This window comes from Apodemus sylvaticus, chromosome 15 (assembly GCF_947179515.1).
Source record: "Apodemus sylvaticus chromosome 15, mApoSyl1.1, whole genome shotgun sequence".
NCBI classification, from domain to species: domain Eukaryota; kingdom Metazoa; phylum Chordata; class Mammalia; order Rodentia; family Muridae; genus Apodemus; species Apodemus sylvaticus.
The window spans coordinates 80491191-80498730 of record NC_067486.1 but is presented as its reverse complement, the minus strand read 5'-3'; positions in this window follow the sequence as shown (position 1 = coordinate 80498730).

The window sequence follows — 7540 nt, the reverse complement described above, 5'->3', positions numbered from 1 at the left end:
GGGGGAAACTTGAGTCTTTGAGTAATGCTGTGTTATCAGACACCCTCGGGTTATCACATTTAACCACAAGACACCGTTTCACAGTGCTTCATAGTCTCAGAAAGGTGAAATGGCCCTGTACACTGGCAACCTTAACACGCCAGGCTTGACCATCGGTCTGATTGTGAAAAACAGAAAAAGTTTTATTCAATGGGAGAAAGAGATTCAGTGACTCCCAAGTTCATCTTCCAGGTCTAACGTAAGGATAAGGTTTAAATAGAAGGCAAGAGGCGTGCAATATAAGAAAATTGTGTCCCCTCACCCGTCACCCTTCACCTGTCAACCCCCACCCCTGATCCAGCTTCCTTCTCCAGGTCTGCCCTCTTGACAAGTTGCAAATCTTTCTGTAGACTCTGGCTGCCCCCAGGAACTTAGACTTTTTTCTTCAAGCATGAGATTTCTGGAGTGGTTCCATTTTCTTAGGCTGCACTACTTCAGTTTGATAGCCAAAGACAGGGCCACAAGTGTCTCTCTTTTCACTCCTGCTGGTTCCACGGAGACAGGATAGAAAAGACCACTCACGAGAAAATAAAGAAGCAAAGGAAGGGGTCTCCTACACCTAAGTCTGGCTGGTCTCTAGCCAACTGAGAGTCAAGTATCCCAGCACAATTAGCATTTGCTTTGAGAGCAATGTTCCCTTTTTATAGGAATGTTTCAAATAAAAATGTTACGGGAGCAGCGAGTCATGCTCACTGCCTAAGCGTGGCGTGTCTTCTTTCCTAACTATAAATCTGCGATTTTCTAGAACTCACAAGAGACCTCATTTACAGTAAAAGAGACTTTGTAACTTCCTCTGCAGCTTCAAGGCCCTTAGTTTATACGGTTAGATTAGAGTCTATCAGATGCACCTCCAGGACTACTCTGTAATCTCATTTATTTGAAGAGGGAAAAGGTGGGGGTGGGGGTCCCTCAGAAACTCTTCTGTTGCTGTTCATAAAGGTCTGGGCTGGGTGTTTCCAGGCTTCAAGGAAGAAGAATGGCCTGTACAGAAGGTAAAGCATGGGGAACGACCCTCATTTAAGACAAGTCAGAACACACAGCAGATCTGTGGGTGGCAGCACCAGTGAAGATGCTTCAGGGACCCCAGTCACTGTTCATAGCTTCTAGATATGGGATGCAGAGGAGTCCGGTTGCTAAGGGATGAGATATGGGATGCAGAGGAGTCCGGTTGCTAAGGAATGCCCACTGTGTGTGGCTCTGTGTTTCCATTCACAGATTAAATACACAATTGTTTCTTATTGTCCATGTTCCCAAAGTCAGTCTAGGCCAAATGGGCCAACGTAAAGACGGATGGACCGAGCCAGCTGAGGCCAGAACCAGTGCGGGCCAGCCTGTGTCTGTCATGTGTATCTCCGCCCGCTTCCGGCTTCCTGCTCCTTTATTACTACCCACTGTCGTGTTACAGGCCAGCTCTCACCTGCTCTGCTCTGGTAGCTTCTCTGCCTTGGCCCCCATCCCTTCTTCCTGTTGTGATTTTCTTTTGTATGTGTTTGCCAGACATCACAGGCTGGCCTGATTCTCAGGGAATGTGCAGAGTGCAGAGAGTCTGGCTTGTTTTAGGCTACTGTTTGCATTGCTTTACCTCTGTTCCTTCACTCTACCTTTAGCCAGGACTTCACTGCCCACCGTGTGCCAGTCGCCCTCCGAGGGATCCCCCTGCCTCTGTCTCTTCTGCATCGACCTACTCCAGCCACTTGCTTTTCTTTTTCTTCCCATTCGTGAAGTGCTATCAGTGTTTCTTTTTTTTTCTTTTAGGTTTGGGTTTTTTTGTGTTGTTGTTTTGAGACAAAACAAAGTTTTGCTGTATAGCCCAGACTGTCCTAGAACTCACTCTGTAGAGTAGGCTGGCCTTAATCTCAAAGATCCACCTGCATCTTCCTTCCAAGTGCTGGGAGTAAAGGCTTTTTTCTTAACAGTTTTTTGTTGTTGTTTTGGTTTTATGTTTTTTTTTTAATGGAGGCTGGAAAAATGACTAATGGGTTAAGAATACTAACTTCATTTCCAGAAATCCCCAGTTCAATTCCCAACACTCATGTTGGGTAATTCACAACTGCCTAAAATTCCAGCTCCAAATGATTCATGCCCTTTTCTGGTTCCTGAACAACACACACACACACACACCAACCCAGGCATGGTAGTGCATGCTTCCCAATACTTGGGGAATAGAGGCAAACAGATCTCTGAGACTTTGAAGCTAGCCTGGTCCACATAATAAGACTGTCACAAAAAATAAAAAAAAATAATAAACCATCACAAAATAGCAGCTCAAAACCTTCTAGAAACCCACTATTTTGGAAGCTAATTTAAAAATATAATTTAAGAAAGAGCTTGAACACAGGACCCCCAAAAGACATAAGGTATTAAATGAACACCCCAGTGCTGTGTGTGTTTACATCCTTTGAAGTATTGGGTAGGAGCCCCGCCCCACAAATAGTATAGTGTCTTACCATCGTTCTTGGTCTCCCACCATCACTGTGCAGTAAGGTTCTATGATGAAGACAGATGTTGCAGAACAGAGAAGTCAAGCTGGAAGTGACCTTGGAACTTCTTTCCTAATGGCTGGCTTTCATCGTGCCAGGAAATGCAATGCAGGCCACAGGGGAGGAAAGGTATCTAAGTTGTTACTCAGGATGAGTACCATTGACCTACCCGCTGGGCCAAAAGCTAGTGACTTTCAGATTAGATTTAAGGCCCACTCCACTGGAGGAAATTCATGCCTTGTACCACAAACATGATCTAATGCCTTGTCTGCAAGGACATCGGTGATGGGAACCTACTTCTGACATTTTGCTAAATGGACATGTTATCAAACTGCCTTCTAAATATTAAGTTGATAGCCACAGATTGGTGCAGTCCTCAGCCTCAGCCAGAGAAGCTTCTTACTGCAGTCAAACCCTGAGGATAGCAACCGCTGAGTGATTGGACAGCTTTGTCTGCCACCCAGAGCCCAGACAACACTGAACAAGACAGGAATGGGAAGAATATAAGAACCAGAGATAGAGAGGAGTGCTCATTAATGCCGCCTTCTGGGTGGGTCATGGCTGTTACAGTCATGAATTCACCTTGTTGTGCCAGGGAAATGTTAGTGATCCCCAAAAAACAGATGGGAGGCAATTTGATGCCACTCACTACAGGGTCTTTATTCTGTCCGAGCTAGCTCGCCACCCCACACCAAGCCCCAGTGCACTTTGGTCATGCAGGATGGTTGGGGGGTGGGGAGCCCTGAATGTCTATAATAAGCAGCAAGCAGGGTGTATGTGAGCAAGTATCTCATTGGAAAGCTATTGTGGCCTTTAACACATTGGCTGATGCTGAGAGTCATATCATAAACTTAAGTTCTGTTCCCTCTGCATTGGTGGTCATTAGACAAGGGGTGGGCTTGTAACCTGAGATGCAGGTTTGTTGGGGGAATAACCAGGAAACACTGGCTTTGTTGAGGGTGTAACCTGCAAACTCTGGTCTTGTTGGGGATTAGCCTAGAGACTGGAGCTAGGCTCAGGTTTTGTTGTGGGGCAACGTGAAAACTAATGCTAGGTACCAGCCTGTTAGTTTACCTAAGTTTAAACTTAGGTCAGGTTCTCTAAAATGGAGTCTGAACTTAAAAGATGTGGCATCTGAACCTCAGCTATGATTACTGCCACAGATCATATTTACAACGTTGGCCAACATTCCAGAAGGCAGTACTAAGTGGGACCAGTAGGTTACAAAAACAAAACAAACTACAGAAAAAGGAGAAGACATGTGGGTAAGAAGGGCATGTTTAGGAGGCTTCTGGAGAGTGGGAGGTAGGAGTTAGGATGGACAGAATTAAGATACACTGTTCACATGTATGAAATTGTCAATGAATAAAGAACTTTTTAAAGAGAGGGAATACTGAAGAAAAACTGAAATATTGGAAATTAAAATTTCAATACATCAAATAAAAGACTGAACGAAACTCCACCAATAGAATATATCAAGAGAAGGGCAGAATATCAGGGTTTGAAGGCAAGGGAAGGAATGGTAGCATTCATAACGAAAAGAATGTAAGAACATCAGAGACAGATGAGATTCTGCAAAGAGGCAGAACCTACAAACTCAGGGCACAGAATGGGAAATTCTTCCATACTAAAAAGAATAGAAAATATTTTAAAAGCATAGCAGAAAGCTTTTCAAATCTAGGGGAAGTTATGGCCATTCATGTGGAGGACGCATTTACGACTCCACATGAGACTGTAAAACCTCTCCCCATGTCACATTTTAGCTAAATATATAGAACATGGGAAGTATATTTAAAGCTGCACAGGAGAAGTGCCAGTCGCAGATGAAGGCAGGTCCTTCAAAATCACAGGTTTCTCAGCAGAAACTTTAGAAGCCAAAAGGGCATAGAATGATGTTTTTCATTCCTCAAAGAAAGCCTGCCAATCCAGACAGTTACAAACAGACTGCTGGGAGGAGTGGCCAGAGGCTGGAGGGTCCTATGACTCTCCCTAGCGCCTCCTAGGAGAGAAGGTCATAATGCTAACCTGGTGGTCTCTGGAAAGTGGGTGCTGACCACAATGCTTTATATCAATAGAAATCTATTAGCTTTCTCACTTATTTTCAGTGCTAAGGATAGAAACCAGAGTCTAGCACATGTCAGACAAGTATTCTTCATCAGAGATACACCCCAACCTTCACATCTTTTAAAGTACACAAAAAAGAAAGGTAAAACACTGCCACACCCCTAAGGATTTTTTAAAGATATATACCCTCTGGTCAGAAGAGGGCAGGAGAGCACAGAAAATAGTATGCCTCCTCCCATATATATGTGTGTGTATGTGTGTATGTATGTATGTATGTATATATGTATATATGTGTATGTATATATATGGGGAAAGGGAAGACTATATGTGTGTGTGTATGTATATGTGTGTGTGTGTGTGTATGTATGTGTGTGTGTGTGTGTGTGTGTGTGAAATCTTTAATTGTGCAGTTGTATGAGTCTTGTCAAATATACAGTTATGCATCCATCAACACAGTCAATACAAAATTTCAGCGGTTTCCACCTCTGGATCAGGAACATCCTCTGCCACGGCGTGCCATCTCCAAGCGGCACAGGAAGACAGATATCCACCCAGCAACCAGCGTGGAGGAGGCAGCCTGCACAGGTGAGACCAGCCCTGTAGATCGGAGGATCCTGTGTGGAGGCCTCTGGCAGGAGCCTTCTGGTTTCCACCTCTGGACGGGGAACATCCTCTGCCACAGTGCACCATCTCCAAGTGGCTCAGGAAGCCAGCTATACACCCAGCTGTATGGAGGAGACAGCCAGCACAGCCTGCATCCAGAGTTGATTGGGGCCACAGAGCTACATACCCAAATACAGCTACAAGAGAGTGGGTCTTGGCCACCATCTTTGTTCCTGTGACTGTGTAACAGATTGGTAGTGAAAGAATAGAAAATACAGCCTAACTCCAGCCTTCTAAGGAGCCCCAAACACTTCATATTCCAGAGCCCGCTCTTTGTGCTCTTTGTTAGAAACTAGGTAAAAGGTCACATTCCAGAGCCCGCCCTTTGTTCAGAGCTTGACAAAAAGGCCTTGAATAGGTGATCCTGGCCCCACAAGGTAACTGGAAATGAGCTAAGCTTATCTTGCTTCTGTAAACTGCTTATGCCATTACCCCTATCCAGGAGTTCACACAGCTATAGACTCCAATAGGAAACTAATTGGTCCACTGAACAAGGGCTCCGATAATTTAAACTGATTGGCCTAAAAACTATAAAGTGGTACAAATCGATTGGCTCACACTTTGCGGGCTCTTGATGCTAAGGAATAATTGGTTTGTGATTTGCAGGCTTCGTTGTAATCTTATAAAAGCTGTCGCAGTTCGGTACTTGGGGTCCACAGTCCTCTACCCCTGCGCGGTGTATGGCTGTGGAACCCAGAACTCTGGAATAAAAGAAATCCTCATGTTATTACATCAAGACCATTTCTCACGAGTGATATGGGTGTCACCTTCCAAAGCCTGGGGTGCAGGGGCACCCTGGGTTTTTAGGGGTCTTACAGTAGGCAGGGATCACCAGAGTAGAGGATCGCTTGGGACACACTCCACCAGGACTCTACCTGCACCCAGGAACTCAGCAGCACCACAGCAATTTGTGCCAGGGGAAAGCAGGTCACCCAGGGTTGCTGAGATAGGCCGGCAGGCACACAGGAGGGGCAAGCTCCAGCCAGTGACAGCAGGCCCAACTAACACCAGAGATAACCAGATGGCAAAAGGCAAATGTAGGAACGTTGCTAACAGTAATCAAGGCAATATGGTACCATCTGAACCCAATTCTCCCACAACAGCAAGTCCTGGATACCCCAACACACCAGGAAAGCAAGATTTGGATTTAAAATCACAGGTCATGATGCTGATGGAGGGCTTCTTGGAGGGCTTCAAGAAGGACATAAATAACTCCCTTAAAGAAATACAGGAGAACACAAGTAAACAGGGAGAAGCCCTTGAAGAACTAAGGGAAAACACAACAAAACAGGTGAAAGAATTAAACAAAGCAATCCAGGATCTAAAGAAGGAGGTAGAAACAATAATGAAATCGCAAAGGGGAACAACTACAGACATAGAAAACCTAGGAAAGAAGTCAGGAGTCATGGATCCAAGCATCAATAACAGAATACAAGAGATAAAAGAGAGAATCTCAGATGCAGAAGATACTATAGAAAACATTGATACAACAGTCAAAGAAAATGAAAAATGCAAAAAGCTCCTGACCCAAAACATCCAGGAAATCCAGGACAAATGAAAAGACCAAACCTAAGGATTATAGGTATAGAAGAGAGTGATGATTTCCAACTTAAAGGGCCAGTAAATGTCTTCAACAAAATTATAGAAGAAAACTTCCCTAACCTAAAGAAAGAGATGCCCATGAACATACAAGAAGCCTACAGAAGGGGAAGGGGGAACTGGGAAAGGGGAAAGCATTTGGAATGTAAATAAAGAATATAGAAAAAAAGAAGCCTACAGAACTCCAAATAGATTTGACCAAAAAAGAAATTCCTCCCATCACATAATAATTAAAACACCAAGTGTACTAAACAAAGAAAGAATATTAAAATCAGTAAGGAAAAAAAGGTCAAGTAACATATAAAGGTAGACCTATCAGAATTACACCTATGAAAGCCAGAAGAGCCTGGACTGATGTCATGCAGACCCTAAGAGAACACAAATACCGACCCAGACTGCTTTTTCCAGCAAATCTCTCAATTACCATAGATGGAGAAACCAAGGTATTTCATGACAAAAACAAATTTACACACTATCTTTCCACAAATCTAGCCCTTCAAAGGATAATGAATGGAAAACACCAACAAAAGGAAGGAAACTACACACTAGAAAAAAATCAAGAAATTAATCTTCTTTCAACAAACCCAAAAGAAGATAACCACACAAACATAAAAATTACATCAAAAATAACAGGAAGCAACAATAACTATTCCTTAATATCTCTTAGCATCAATGGACTCAATTCCCTGATAAAA